Source organism: Peromyscus californicus, unplaced genomic scaffold, assembly GCF_007827085.1.
Source record: "Peromyscus californicus insignis strain IS unplaced genomic scaffold, ASM782708v3 Scaffold_4__1_contigs__length_199733344, whole genome shotgun sequence".
Classification (NCBI taxonomy): Eukaryota; Metazoa; Chordata; class Mammalia; order Rodentia; family Cricetidae; genus Peromyscus; species Peromyscus californicus.
In genome coordinates, this window is record NW_026294562.1 from 160,076,813 (window position 1) to 160,093,013 (window position 16,201).

Here is a 16,201-nt window from a genome sequence, read left to right on the forward strand (position 1 = left end):
AAGATGAAGGAGGGGATAGAGGAGATGGGAAACTGCCCTCAAGACTAGTAAGAAGCGGGGAGTGATGGTGCACCCCTTCCACCCCAGCACTTGTGAGGCAGAGGTGGACACATCTGGGGGGTTCAAGGATAGCCTGGTCTACATAGTGAGTTCCAGGACAGCCAGGGCTACCTAAAGAGACTTTGTCTCAAACAAAACAAAAAACCTAGCAGGTGACAGCCTTCCTATAGACTCAGGCCCTGAGGCTTTTGCCTCAGGTAGGGAACTCACTGAGGCTCCAACCGCTCTACCCTCCAAGACAGGTCCTGTGGCTAACAGTCAAGGAAACCCGTTCCTGCCTCAGCCTCTGAGCCTCTATGCTCCCATTGCAGATAAGAATTGTTGAGACCAAGGTTGGATAAAGCACAGGGACAAATAGCCAAATGAATGGAAACACATGAACTATGAACCAATGGCTGAGGGGTCCCCACTGGATCAGGCCCTCTGAATGGATGAGACAGTTGATTGGCTTGATCTGTTTGGGAGGCATCCAGGCAGTGGGACCAGATCTTGTGCTCATTGCATGAGTTGGCTGTTTGAAACCTGGGGCCTATGCAGGATTGTTTGGCTCGGCCTGGGAGGAGGGGACTAGACCTACCTGGACTGAGTCTACCAGGTTGACCTCAGTCTGTGGGGAAGGCTTTGCCCTGGAGGAGATGGGAATGGGGGGGGGGGGTTGGGGGGAAGGTGAGGGGGACGGGAGGGGGGAGAACAAGGGAATCCGTGGCTGATATGTAGAACTGAATTGTATTGCAAAATAAATTAATAAAAAAAAAATTAAAAAAAAAAAAAAAAAGAATCCATTCTGGCTGCTGTCCCCTGCCCTCTAAGATCTGCCATTTCTGAGGACTGCTGCTCTGAGCCTGTGACTCTCCTGGAGATCTACGAGATGGTGACATTTCTAACATGTGTCAGCAAACTCTCTGCCAGCCTCCTGCAGCTACCAAGAGTTCTAATCCTAGGGTTCCATTTAATTGTGGTCTCTCCTCCGCTCGAATTGTTCATTTCCCATTGATAAAGTTCCCCTTGGTTGCTCACCCTTAACCTCTGCCCACTTCAGTCCTGGGGAGAGCGAGACAAGAAGAGGATGGGAGAGCAGAGAGCCGACCTGGGAGGCAGACCAGGGAGTCGCTCTCCCTTTCCTTTCTAGAGAACATTTCATTTAGATGGGATTACCGTTCCCTTGGAAATCTGGTTCAGAACCTTTCGGTCGGTCTGTTTGAGTGGAGATGGTGACATGAGATGGTGAGACGCCGAGTTGCAAGGGTGTGTGTGTGTGTGTGTGTGTGTGTGTGTGTGTGTGTCTGTGTGTGTGTGTGTGTGTCTGTGTGTGTGTGTGTGTGTCTGTGTGTGTGTTTGATTAGTAGCTCAAGTATTGAATTTTAATGTAACTTACGATTGTTTTTCTTGAGTACATTTCAGTAATTCCTGGGAACTGGACCACTGTGTCTAAGTTTTAAATACATTGACAAGAAGTTAAAATCCACTCAGTATTTTCATACTTGTTGGATAAGTACCTTCCACTCTGACCGCCGTTCTCTCCCCCTCTCCTCCCCACCAGTCAGGGTACCTGAGGTTTTGTCAGTCTTCTATGTGTAATAAAAGAATACATATGTCCTCCTCCTAATTGTATGCAATTTGCTTCTCAGTGCACCCAAGTCTATGTTCCCCCCAATTAAGTGAACTTCTGCGTTGCCCTATCAATGTCATCTGTTTCCTGTTTTATTTTGAAGCAGGGACTCATGTAGCCCAGGCTGGCCTCCAACTCACGATCCTCTGCCTCAGCCTCCCAAGTGCTGGGATCACAGATATGTGCCACCACACCCCTTAAAGTTGGTCCTTTTAAGAATGCCTTTGCTTTTGTCCACTGTTAAAGCCACGCCACCTTTCATGTTATTATTTCCTCCTTGTTCTTCCATCCATGTGTCTGTGATTTGTCTCATAAATACTACACAGCTAGATCTTTGCTTCTTGTTTGAAAGTTTTTTTCCTTTTAACTTTCAATAAATGGTCCATTTTCCTGTATTATCATTGTTCATTTTTTCCAAAGTTTTATTTTACTTTTATTTATATGTATATGTGCATGCGAGGGCAGCGTCCCTGGACTCCCGAAGAGGGCACTGGATTTACAGGCAGGTGTGAGTCATCTGGTGTGGGTGCTGGGGACTGAACTCGGGTCCTCTGGAAAAGCAACCAGGATTGTTAAGCACCGAGCCATCTTTCCAGACCTACAACTGCTCATTTTTAAAAAACATCCCGTCACCTGTGTCCTGTTTATTTTCTCTGTGTGTTTCTTCTTTTTCCTCTGGTGTCTTCGGACTGACAACTTCTGCTCTTAGCTGGATTCCACGCTCCATTGTTTCACACAAGTTCCATCTTCTCACTCCCCTTGAGCAACTCAAAGACTGGGAAGCAAGTTCTCTCCAATGTCCTTCCTGTCGGTCCATTATTATCATGCCCACGGGCTCTGTTGGATTTGGGTTTTTTTAGATTTGCTTATTTTACGTTTTTATGTGTCTGAGTGTTTTGCCTGCATGTATTTATGTGCACAGAGAACATGCCTGGTGCCTGCAAAGATCAGAAGAGGGCTTTGGATCCCCTGGGACTGGAGTTACAGATGGTTGCGAGGCATCGTGTGGGTGACTGAACCTGGCTCCTCTGCAAGAATACCAACTGTTCTTACTTGCCAAGTCAACTCTCTAGCCCTTGCTTTGTTTGTTTGTTTGTTTTGAGACAAAACACTATGTAGCCCAGATTGGCCATGAATTTGTAATTCCTCCTGCCTCAGTTTCCTGAGTGCTGGGGTTACAGACCCCTACCTCTAAGGCCACCTCTTACACTTGCCTTTAAGTTACTGTGGCTCATGCATGACTCAGGGGACTGTCCTCCTTCATGCCATCTAATCAGGAGCTTTGTGGAGAGAGAGGAGAGCCTTTGTCTCTTCCTGACAGGAAACTTTCCTGGTGACAGGAACCATGTGACTTCTAGCATCGTTCTGAGCTACAGGACCGTGTGCTGAGAGCGTCTGCACCTTCCTCTGCCCTCAGCCCAGCCTCGTCCCTGGCAGACAAGCTGCTTCCTGCCCAGACAAGTGTGTGTTGACTCCTCTAGTGCCAGACCTCATTGTCAGCTTGTCTCACTCTTCACACTCAAAACAAGTGCCTGTTGATCTGTTCAGCACCGCTGACCTACCTCTTGTGTTCTGCTGGCTGAGTGTGAGACCATCTTTGCAGGCACATTTTCTTTCCTGGCTTTATAGACTCTTTTGTCTTTCTTTCTTTTTGGAGACAGGGTCTCATGTCACCCAAGCTGGTCTTGAACTCCTTATCTTTTTGTTTGTTTGTTTGTTTGTTTTTTGTTTTTCAAGACACGGTTTCTCTGTGTAGCTTTGCACCTTTCCTGGAACTAGCTCTGTAGACCAGGCTGGCCTCGAACTCACAGAGATCTGCCTGCCTCTGCCTCCCGAGTGCTGGGATTAAAGGCATGTGCCACCACCACCCGGCAAACTCCTTATCTTGCTGCCTCAAACTCCTCCACTAAGAACACAGGCAGATTCACCACAGCTGTCCTTAGACTGGTGACTCTGCTCTGGCAGTGGGCACAGCATTTCTGAATTCCCCTTGCTGGCCAGGTGCAATTCTACAAGAAAGAACATAGTAGTAATTCTATTTGGAAAGAAAAATGTAAAGATTTTTAAAAAATTGTAGTTTAAGTTATGCGTATTTATGTCAGTCTGTGTGTGGATTTGTGCGTGTGAGTGTGGTTGCCTGTACGGGTGAGGCACTTCAATTCCCCTGGAACTGGAGTTACTTCAAGTAAGCCACATCACGGAGTAAGCCACATCATGTTGTAATGCCCATGTCTCTCAAGGCCCCCAAACAAGACCACCACAGAGCCGATATCCGGTGCAAGCACAAAGGGGTTTATTACAAGCCCGGGCTTGGTCCTCATCCGACACACTGGCTAGCCAGGCAAAGGAGGACGGCCCTGGGCTCTCAGGGTGAGGGGTTTTTAAAGGAAAAAACCCAAGCTGGGGAAGTACAAGCTTTGGCGTTACAAGGTTAGGTTACTGGCTGGGTGCAGGAGAATTTTTTCATCATCAACGGCTGTCGAAGGACATTTGGAGAGTTCCCAGACATCGTCCAAGAACATTTGAACCCAGTAGATATTGTTTATTGTAACTACTTCTTGGCCAGCAGCCTTCCCACCCTGGTGGGGTCGCCTTGACCAGGGTCCTAGCTGGCTATTTGCATTTCCCTAAGAGCTATTTTGAAGGCTATTTTAAGTTTTACTGAAACTTATTTCAGCTTCTATTCTATTACTATTAGAAATGCAGTTTTTCTTTAAAATGAAGTTTGTCTCACTCTCTCAATGTGAGTAAGCCACGTCACGGAGTAAGCCACATCACGGAGTAAGCCACGTCATGGAGTAAGCCACGTCACGGAGTAAGCCATGTCATGTGAGTGCTGGGAACCGAACTCCCAGTCCTCTGCAGCAGCACATGCTCTTACATGCTGAGCCATCTTCCCCACCCCCAGTCCTTCCCGGAGCTGTGTCAGTGGTAAAGCACCCATGCTGAGGCATGTAACAAATTTGCTCCCTTTCCTTACTGCATAGTATTCTATATTATGAATGTATCGCAATTTGCTTAATCATTCTATCAGACATTTGTGTTCTTTCAAGCTTGGAACCACTACGAAGACAGCTGCAAATATAATTTTTAAGATGTGTAGCTTTTAGTGGACATTTAGAGTCTTCACTTGAGTGTTGTAGCAGCTTGAATTGCTCTGTCCCCAAAATGTCTTACAGTGAATAACTGTGGCCCTTACCCTATTTGGAAAAGGGATCTCTGTAGAGGAGAGTAAGTTCAGGGTCCCAAATTGCAGCTGTTTTGGATTTTCCTACAGGACTAAACACAATGACAAAAGCTAAATATGGTGGCACACAGCTGTAATCCCAAAACTCGAGGCCGAGCCAAGAAGGACCACCTGCTCAGGGTCATCCTCCGTTATATGGTGAGTTCACAGTCCGTCTGGGCTGCGTGAGACCCTGCTCCCCATCCCCAACAAGACAAAAAACCAAGCAAATAAAAAGGAACTACATCTAGCTATAAACGTCCTCATGAGGGCCTGGACTGACCAGCTCAGCTACCACCCAGGCCCACAGCAGGCCCTGGGTTGGCCCACCCTAGGATCTACCCCATCCAGGACCTGCTGGAGCTCATGAAGGGACTGGTCATGTTGAACCATACCTGTAAGATCTCCAAGACTGGGGCGACCACAAGATATCCCAGAGGAGTTCTGGTGAGGACCCAGTGATGATGATGGACCAGAAACCAGAGGCCTTGAACCAGACCAGTGACCCATCGCAATGACCATTTGCTAGTAAAGCTGCTAAGACAAGGCTATACCTATGTGGCACACCAAGGCCTCCGGTGCCACCAGGACAGCTGAAGAAGTGCTGGAGAGGCGGGAAAGAAGGAGAGCAAAGTGGTTTGCTGCTGCTGCTGCTGCTGTTCTGTTCTGGTTTGGTTTGGCTTTGGTTTTTGCTTTTGTTTGCTTGATTGCTTGCTTTGTTCTGTTTCCTTGTGGAGGGGTGAGGCAGGACTGAGGCAGGGGAGGATATGGGGGACTGGGAGGTGAGCGGAATTGGGGTGTATGATGTGAAACTCCCAAAGAATCAAAAAAAAGTTAAATTTAAAAAACAAACAAAAACAAAAGAAACAAACAAAAAACCCAGTGTCCCCATGAGAGACACGGGGGTGGAGTGGGGCGCTGTGCAAAGACCGAGGGAGAAGTCAGAATGGGATAGCCACAAGCTAAGGCATATCCAGCCCACAGAGCCTGGAAATGGCAGGGCAGCCAGGAATGACGCCTGACACCTACAGAGACCTACTGACAGCTGGCTCGAGAGCTCCAGGAGGCACACGTCTGCTGTTTCAAGCCTATGTCTGTGGTCTTTTATCACAGCACCCCTGGGAAACGAACAGACACCTTTAACTTTGTTAACAAAGCATGGTGGCTCCCTGTCGTCTCAGCACTTGGGATGCTGAGGCAGGGGGATTACCATAAGTTTGAGGCCAGCCTGGACTACATAGTGAGTCCTTGTCTTAAAAATATAATAACTTTAGTAATATCCATCTGTATTCGTTTTTAATATGTACCAAACCTGAAAAAGAATTTGAACGAGGTACCATTTTTGTTATCACTTTACAGGAAACTTAGGCATGAGGATGCACAGTCTCAGGAGCAGCCAGGCATCTTTCAGGCAGCCTGGCCCAGGGCTCAGGAGCCTAAGCTTTATCTTCAACACCCTGGCCAAAGTATTGGAGGGTGGGCATGATGACTCAGCGGGTAGGAGAGTTTAATGCCAGGCCTGACGGCCTGAGTTCAGTCCCTGAGGCTCGCCGTGGTGGAAGGAGAGAGCTTCACACACACACACACACACACACACACACACACACACACACACACACACGACAAATAAGTAAATACAGTTAAGCAGGTATTTTGCCAGCTCCATTCTGTGCCACATTTATGACACGTGTGCATCTATATCATTTTCAACTGAACTTGGCTTTCCATACAGTTCTGGACCCTGGGAAGTCCAAGAACCTAGTCTGGCATCAGCTGAGAGCCTTGTTGTTGGGTCCTGTGTGGCAGTGAAAGGCAGTGCATGGTCAAGGAGAGCTCGGGAGCTTCCAAATGGAAATTTCAATAAAGTATTTTGAGAACAGACTTCCCATGCCAAGCTATCACTTTATTCTGAGAGCAGGTGATGTGTCAATCCCAAATGGGCCCCACTGGTTCATATTTTGAGCATTGTGTCCCCCAACTCCAGACACAATATTCAAGCTATGGAGCTCTTAGGAGGTGGGGCGTGACTGGCAGAGATAAGTCGCTAGGGGCAGACCATTGAGGGTCACAACCAAGCCTGCTTCCCATGGTGTTCTCTTAGCTTCCTGTCCTGTTCTCTCATGTCCCGGTTCACCATGAAAGAGGATCCCCCAGCACAGACTCCTGCCAGACTGTTCTCCCAAGACTTCCTCCCCACATTAGACATAAATCCCCCGAAACCGTGAGCCAGATTCACCTAGTCTCCCTTCAACTGTTTCTGGCAGGTGTTTTGGTCACAGTGACACAAAGGGTAACCCACACAAGCGGGGTTTTGTATAATGTGAGGTGTTGAGAGAGGGGCCTGTCTTTGCCCTTTGGGGGTTTAATGGACTGGACAATTCAGACCAAACAGAAATGTATTTGACTCATGATTCATGGTTTTAGAGGGAGAAGTCCATTCTGCAATGGTTAATCTGTTTAATTTGTTTGGTTTTTTGAGACAGGGTCTCACTATATTATAGCTCTGGCTATCCTGAAACTTGTTATATAGACCAGACTGGCCTCAGGAAGATCAGCATGCCTCTGCCTCCCTAGTGCTGGGATTAAAAACTTGTCCTACCATGCCTGGTTAATCTTGATAATTGACTTGACTGCATTCAGAAATTCCACAGGGGTTTAGGTGGGCAACGGAAGATCCGACTTGAATGTGGGCTGGAGTCCTGGAGAGAATAAAAAGGAGAAGGCGAGCTGGACAGTGCCTCCATCCCTCCCGCTTCCTGACTGGGGATGCTGTGAGCAGCTGCCGCACAGTCCTGCCATGTGCCTTCCTCACCATGATGGACTGCGTTCCCAAAATGCAAGTCTAAACAACCCTCCCTTTAAAAACCTGCCTTTGTCCATCCTTTTGCCAGGGCCCCACATGGCCAAGGCTTTCTTTTTTAAAACTATCTCTTTATTTTATCTCATGTGTGTGTGCTTGAGTGCATGTATGTGCACCACATGCATTCAGGAACCCAAAGAGGTCAGAGGAGTGCTATGGGATGTTCTGTATGGCAAATGTGTTGCTCTGATTGGTTGGTAAATAAAACACTGATTGGCCAGTAGTCAGGCAGGAGGAAGTACAGGCGGAACAAGGAGGAGAATAAAGCTGGGAAGTGGAAGACTGAGTGAGAGACACTGCCAGCTGCCACCAGGACAAGCAGCATGTAAGGATGCCGGTAAGCCACAAACCATGTGGCAAGGTATAGATTTATAGAAATGGATTAGTTTAAGATATAAGAACAGTAAGCAAGAAGCCTGCCACGGCCATACAGTTTGTAAGCAATATAAGTCTCTGTGTGTTTACTTGGTTGGTATTGAGATTAAAGGCATGTGTATCCAATACTGGCTGTATCCCTGAACACACAGAGATTTACCTAGCTCTGCCTACAAGTGCTGGGATTACAAGTGTACGCCACCACTGCCCTGCTTTCCTATGGCTTGCTAATAGCTCTGACCCCTGGGCAACTTTATTTATTAACATACAAATAACATTTTAATACAAATAAAATATCACCATAGAGGAGCACATTGGATCCCCTGCAACTGAAGTTACAGGTGGCTGTGAGCCACACTGTGTGTGCTGGGCTCCTCTGCAAGGGCAATGAAGTCCTTCTAACAGCTGAGCCATCTCTCCAGCTCAGCGTGGGAATTCATAAAACTTTTTTGTTTTCTAAAAGCAAAACCAAATACATATAACTGCAATCCATAAAATGGGGGAAACTGACCAACCAAATAAGAGCTGGATTAAAGTTCTCACCAACCTGACTGTGGACACACAGTGATCACTCAAGTCTGTTGAGAAAGTGTGACTGGGACACAGGAGGAAGCATCCGCTCTGGACAGAGAGGGCACTGACAGCCTAAAGAAAGGTTCTATTCGTTGGGGCTGGCAGGATGGCTCAGAGGGTGAACGTGATTGCTGCCAAGGCTGACATCCTGAGTTCGATCCTTGAGACCCATATGGTGGACGGAGAGAACCGACTCATGTCCTCTGACCTCCACATGTGTGCTATGTGAATACACACACAGAGTTAAATACATACACATACAAAGAATAAGAAAAAGGAATAAAAAAGAGGAAGAGTCTATCCAAGCCAGCGAGTTTATTGGGGTTACAAACGAGAGCATGAACAACTCCGGGGCAGAGGCATTGAAGTCCCAAACCCCAGTCAACCTTCCACTTCCTGTACACTTCAGCCCTCCCAAGACCACGTGCAGCTTGGGAAGGAGGACATGGTAGCTGAATCTCCTGGGGGGGGGGGGGTAATGGAGCGGGGCGGGAGGTGGGGAGGGGTGGCGGGGAGGCGGGGGAGGATTATCCTTGCTTTCACTTCCCAGCGGGGTGTGTTAGAGCCTTACTACTATTACCACAGACCTGGCTGTCACTACTTGTTTACTCTTTGCCTTGACTGTGGGCCACGGTCTTCTGAAGGTTACCAAGGCAACTGTACCTCCTGATGGCCATGGTGGTGTCTGGCAGGAGGAAGCGGCTCCTCATGCAGCTCTCCCAGCCTTGCTCCCCTGCAAACATACCGGCATCACCAGCTCATCTTTAAGACCTTCTCTGGTAGGCAGTGTGGAAAAACACCCTGAGCTCAACAAACCCAACACCGGGAAATGACAGGCGTTCTAGAAAGGTTAGCTCGTGCTGGCTCTGGTCCCCAGCATCTGGCTCCCAGCATCCTGTACAGTGTGGGTGTCACGACAGATCGTGACCATCAAGTTCATGTCAACGCCCCTTTGGAAACGTAAAGTAATAACTTCCTACAACAGTGACTGGACACTCGGGTGCCTGCTCCAGCCCGGGAAGGCCTGTTACTTATGGGATCACCTCACATTCTCCTAAAGTCTCTTAACACTTCACATGCTTGGCAAATGAGGCCTATAAACCGACTGACTGCAAGGACTTGGTCTGCAGCTTAATTCCCATTTTCTTGTCTCTCTTTTTTCAGTGCTAGAGTTTGAACCTAGGGCCTCAACATGTGCTAGGCAGATGCTCTACCACTGAGCGATGCCCCCAGGCCCTCACTGGGGGATTCTAGGCAGGTGCTCTACCACTGAGTCACACCCCAACCCCTCACTGGGGGATTCTAGGCAGGGGCTCTACCACTGAGTCACACCCCCAACCCCTCACTGGGGGATTCTAGGCAGGGGCTCTACCACTGAACCACACCCCAGTCCCTCACTGGGGGATTCTAGGCAGGGGCTCTACCACTGAGCCACACCCCAATCCCTCACTGGGGGATTCTAAGCAAGGGCTCAAATACTAAACTATGGCCCCATCCCTATTTTTACTATTTATTTTGAAACAGGGTCTTTCTAAGTTGACCAGGCTGGACTTAACTCTGTAACTCGCACAGGCCATGTCCTCACAATTCTCCTGCTCCAGTCTCCTAAGTGGCTGGGATTACAGTGGCCTGTATCGCCAGGTCCAGTTTAATCCCTATTCTAGAAATCAGCTGACAATGAGCATACCAGTCCAGTGGAAAAAGAGAAAGTCTGGGACATTGTTATGATGACCAAAAGCCTTCTGCCTCAGGGGCCAAGCACGTCTGACCTGCGCTGTGGGTGTGGTGACACTGAACACAGCCAAAGCTTAGGATTTTCGTGGCCACAGACAGCTCAGTGTGCTTCCATTTTGTAATCTGTCACCTGTCCCCACACAGGCTTGAGTCTGTCTCTGGTGGTCCCACCTTATTGCTTAAAACAACCCATAAAGTTTCACCAGGACCACAGGGTCTACCTGGAATCAAGCATCCACTCATCAGAACATCCATGTTTCACGCCTTCCTTTGCTTTCTCAGGACATCACCAAGAAGGAGGTTGAGAGGGATCTGACAGCTTAAGACACCTGGTGAGCGTTCAGAGATGCTTCAGAATTCCTGGGACATGAATGGGACCTGAGTGCGGAACATCAAAGGAATCGGTGTCTGTGTAATGGCTGGTGTGGGCCTGCAGTCCCGAACCCTCAGAGGGTTGAGGCGGGGTAGTCATCGGCTCAAGGCCATCCTGGCGATATACTGAGACCCCCTTCTTAAAAATAAAAACAACTCTAGACTTTACAAAGTGGTAAGGGTGTGATGGGATCTGGCTCAAACCACACACATTTGATACAGAAGTCTTTCACATACAGAGAATGTGGGTGAGGTGTGGCAAGATGTCAAAACTTCATGGGTGGGAGTACTCAGGAAAAGATTAAAAAAAACCAAAAAACAAAGAAACAACCAAGACCACAGTTGGCTGGAAACAGATACAAATCTTGCTGTAACTGAGGCTGGAGACACCCTGGTACAGCTTATTGTTTATCAGGAATAGACAAGGCTGCTGAGCTGAGCCCCCACCTGGGAGTGAAGACGGTCCCATCAGGGCACACTGTCTGCACATTCATCTTCATGTGGAGACTTCTAGAAAGGACACAGCTCTGGGCATTTAATCTACCACCCCATCTCATTTGGGACTCCTGTGGGCAGGCTCACGACCCTGTCACTCCCCTGACTGTGGAGAAGGAAGACACAATGCAGAGGAGGCACTGTAGTTTACAGCGAAAGCATCCCCCAAAGGCCTAGTGTTCATCCATACACAGGAAGGGGGAGAAACCGGAAGTGACATGAGGCTATAAACCCCCAAAGCCTGCCCCAGTGACATGCTTCCTCCACAACCTCGCCCCAAAGTGCCACCAGCTGGGGACCAGGTGTCAAGTACCCCAGCCTATAGAGGGCAGTTCTCATTCAAAGCACCACACCACAGAGGCATTCACGAGGGCACTCACACATATGGGTAAGGGAGAGAAAAGCACCTCATTAATTCGTGAGATATCATCAGAGGCCTGAAGGGCACAGTGAAGGAGAGAAGGGAGGGAGGCCTGCCCAGGTGCCCTCAGTAGTAGGAACACCCCCCTCCCCCCGCTCACCTCCCCTCCCCCACCCCTGCTCTATACTTCTTCCAGGAACAGCTGGCCAGAGGTAACAGGACTCCAGTCAGACATGCTGTTCCGGCCTGAAGGTCAGGAGTCTCAGGCCTGGCCCACCTCAGGGAGAGAAGGAAGGGCCCGGTCTTCCCTTATCCCAGAAGTCTGAACCCTGTGACACAGAAGAAGAACTCAAAGGTAGAGTCTTGGGGTTCTAGTGTGCTGGTAAGGTCCAAGCTGGGCCTGGGAGTCAGGGTCCTCCTCAAACTAAGAAAAACCACCTTTGGTCCCGTCCCCCATCTCCCAACCCCCTCCCCAGCCCTCGCAGTCACCCTTCCCTTGTCCCCCGTGAGCAGACAGGCTCTGGGGTGGTGTTGCCAGACCCAGGCAGCTCTAACCACAAGCTGTTAACCCCACAGCCGTGCCAGCCTCCGGGCCACCTTCCCTTTGTTCGTCTTGGTTGAGACATTGAGAAAACCGGGGAAGGAAAGTCCTAGAGTCCGCCTTTCTCTGTCCCAGCTTGGCTAGCCATGAAGCCCAGCGAGGCCTGGCTCTTTCGTGGCCTTGTATGTGAAGGGGACATGGTGTCTGGGCCTCAGAGTACAGCCGTAGAGGACGCTTAGGAACGACACCCAGCCTGGGCACGTGAACAGCTGCATGCCGAGCACTCTGTGAGGTCTCCGCACTGGCTGTCCATTCGGGGATAGTTTATCTCTAGAGGGCCTTTAGCATGCCAAGAAAGAAACGGGAGCTCGGAGTCGTGAGGGTAGGATGTCAGCAGGGGTGGGAGTCTCACCCAGATCTCTGCCATAATGCCCCCCCAATTGTACTTGGACAAGGGCTTTCTGTTTTACCTCTCCTTGCTCTCCCCTAGGGGCCACATTGCTGTCCAAATTCCTCCTCATGGCTGAACTCCTGCCCCTGTTGCCTTGGGCTCCCCAGGGGGCCCAGGGTGGTGACCAGGGCTCACCTGGTTCTCCAGCTGAGCAGCAAACACAGGCTGAGTGTGTCCAGGACCTATCCCCTAAATCCTGGAGGCTCTTGGGGGTGCCTGCTATTCACATAACTCCATCTAGTGATGTGGAGTCACCTCCAGGCACCCCAAATCCACCACGCCTTCAGAGACTGAAGACCCAGGACCTGGAGTGTCCATCTCAGGACAGGTCAGACTCGGGAATGGGATGGGAGGCTTCTTTGTCTTGTCTCTTCCTATGACCTAAGCTCAAGTGTAGGCTCCTTTTGTTTGGTGTGCTAAAGAGCAATTAGAGTCTAGCCTGAGCCCACAGAGTCCAGATGTGAAGCTATGAAGTAGACATGTATACTAGTTATGTTTCTTTTACAAGTAATCAAATACCTGACAAGAAGAAATTACAGAGGGTTTGTTTGGGCTCATTATTTGAGGGCACCATCCATCATGGCAAGGAAGGTATGGTGGGAGGAGCATCTTGAGGCTGTGGCAGCAGGAAGGAGGCTGCCTGCCTGCTCACATCTTTCAGGACCATTAAGCAGAGAGATGGGATTACCAGCCCCATGCTCTCTTTCTCTTTTTCCCCCAGCTCAGAACTAAGCTACACACATTCGAGGCTACTCTTCCCTGGACTCTGGAAATGCACTCCCAGACACAGCACTCATTAGTGCTCTAAATGTACATCAATCCAACGAAACCAGGAAAACTACCCATCACAACCCCGCAAAGCTCAGGAATGTGCATTGGGAGCAGTGGCTGTGGGTCCAAATGCATGCTGCCAGCAAGACGAGCACAGGCTGTGAGTCAGGACCTGGATTAGGGCTATAAAATGAAGGTGGTAAATTGTAAACAGAACTTTGTGCCCACAAGGAAATAGGCTGACATTAAACATGGGCTGGGGTGATGGTTCACAGGCTAAGAGCATGCACTGCTCTTGCAGAGGACCTGAGTGAGGTTCCCAGCACCCACATCAGGCAGCTCGCAGCCACCTGCGACTCCAGCACCAGGGTATGAGATGCCCTCTTCTGGACTCCATCACATGTAACATATTCACACACACACACACACACACACACACACACACACACACACACACACACACAAACACACACACCTATATTCAAAAACAACAAAATGTTTTTAAAATTAACTTTAAAAAATTGAAAATAACACCATGAACAAGGCAAAGTGAGAATAAGTGTGGTTTCCTGCATCTCCAGGGACAAGACCTATTTCTAAATGTGCCACCAGCCATCACAAGAGCTATTTCCTGCTGTGGCTGACAGGTGGGGAAAATATTTAAACAAAAATGTTTTAGGGTTTCTTTTGCTTTGAGGAAACACCATGACCAAAAAGCAAGTTGGGGAGGAAAGGGTTTATTTGGCTTACACTTCCACAGCACTGTTCAGCACTGAAGGAAGTCAGGACAGGAACTCAAACAGGGCAGGAACCTGGAGGCAGGAGCTGATGCAGAGGTCATGGAGGGGTGCTGCTTACTGGCTTACTCAGCCTGCATTCTTATAGAACCCAGGACCAACAACAGCCCAGGGCCAGGGATGGCACCACCCATCATGGGCTGGGCCATCTATTGATCACTAAATGAGAAAATGCCTTACATCTGGTCCCATGGAGCCATTTCCTCAGCTGAGGCTCCTTCCTCGGATGACTCTAGCTTGTGTCAAGTTGACACACAAAACCAGCCAGAACACAAAACTTCTGCAAAGGAAAACTACCTCTACCCCTGGAGACAGAAACTAAGAGGTTCAAGGGCAGAGAGGCAGAAAAGGAAAGAACCCGACTGACTGGCCTTGAATAGAAAGGAGCATGTGCTGGGGTTTCGTCCAGCCACAGACGATGGGTAAGAAGAGCCAATGTTGAGGAAGCAGTCTGCCCCACCCAGAAGTCTCAGAAACAAGGGTGACCAATCAGGAGGGAAAACAGCCTGCAAAAGGAAACAATAGGGATTGGCTGTGTACCTCTTTCAAAGATACTTCGTAGTAGGCTGGCTTGTTGATGGCGATGTTGCAAAATTGCCCAGGAGGGACCCACACTGACTTCAAGGCAGTAGGTACTCAGCGTGCTCAGGCAGAGAAAAGAGGCACTTGGGCTGTTGAAGTTTATCTGTTTTTAAGTGTGTATTTAATTAAAAAAAAAAGTGTCTGCATGTGTATCTGTGCATGCACATGTGGGTTCCTGTGGAGGCCAGAGAGGGCGCTGGATCCCCTGGAGCTGGAGTTCCACGCATTTGTATGTACAGGAACCTAACTCAGGTCCTCAGCAAAAGCGTATGTGCTCACAGTCATGGAGTCAGCTCCTCAGACTGTTGGTTTTTGAGACAGGGTCTTGCATGATAACCCAGGCTGACCTCAAACTCATGATCCTCCTGCTTCAGCCTCCAGAGTGCGAGGATGACAGCACCATAGCATGGGACTTAACAGCTAGTCAGTCCTTCCCTCCCTCCCAAATCCTGCCTTTGTTGTTCTTTCCTTTTCTTTTCTTTTTTTGAGACAGTTACTGTATAACCTTGGCAGACCTGAGCTCTCTATGTAGAGCAAGCTGCACTAAAACTCACAGCAACCCTCCTGCCTCTGCCTCCCAAGTGCCTCCAACGCCTGTTCCACCACATCAGCTTAACAGTTTTAATTCATCTAAAAAAAAAAAAAAAAAAAAATCCAACTAAAATGGCCAACCACCAACCACCAAAACCAAAAGGAGAAGTCCGGAGTGATCTTTTGATATGCAAATCTCCCACTTAAACCCTTTATGACTTTCCATTGTCCTTAGATATAACTCAGAATATTTAAACAAATTAAAGAGACTTTTTTTTTTTTTTTTTTTTCGTTTTTCGAGACAGGGTTTCTCTGTGTAGCTTTGCGCCTTTCCTGGGACTCGCTTGGTAGCCCAGGCTGGCCTCGAACTCACAGAGATCCACCTGGCTCTGCCTCCCGAGTGCTAGGATTAAAGGCGTGCGCCACCACCGCCCGGCTTAAAGAGACTTTTTAATGCATATTTAATGCATACGGTGGTAGGGACACAGATGGCCATTTAACATAAATAAATATTTATTTGAAATAAATAAATATTCTCTACTTAAAAATGGAAAGGTTTCTAGGCATGGTGGTGCACACTTTTAATCTCAGCACTCCGGAGGCAGAGGTGGGCAGATCTTTGTGAGCTGAGGCCAGCCTGGGCTACAGAGTGAGTTCCAGGACAGCCAAGGCTACACAGAGAAACCCTGTCTGTGGGGAGGGTAGGGGGGAGTTCGAGGCCAGGCAGCATCAGCTACACAGTGAGTTTGAGGTCAGCCTGGGCTACACAATGAAAACCTGACCCTCTCTGCACCCTACCCCCACGCCCTCACCACCAAAGCAAATGTCTTTCAAAGAGGAAACGAGCAACGGAAGTATAAAAC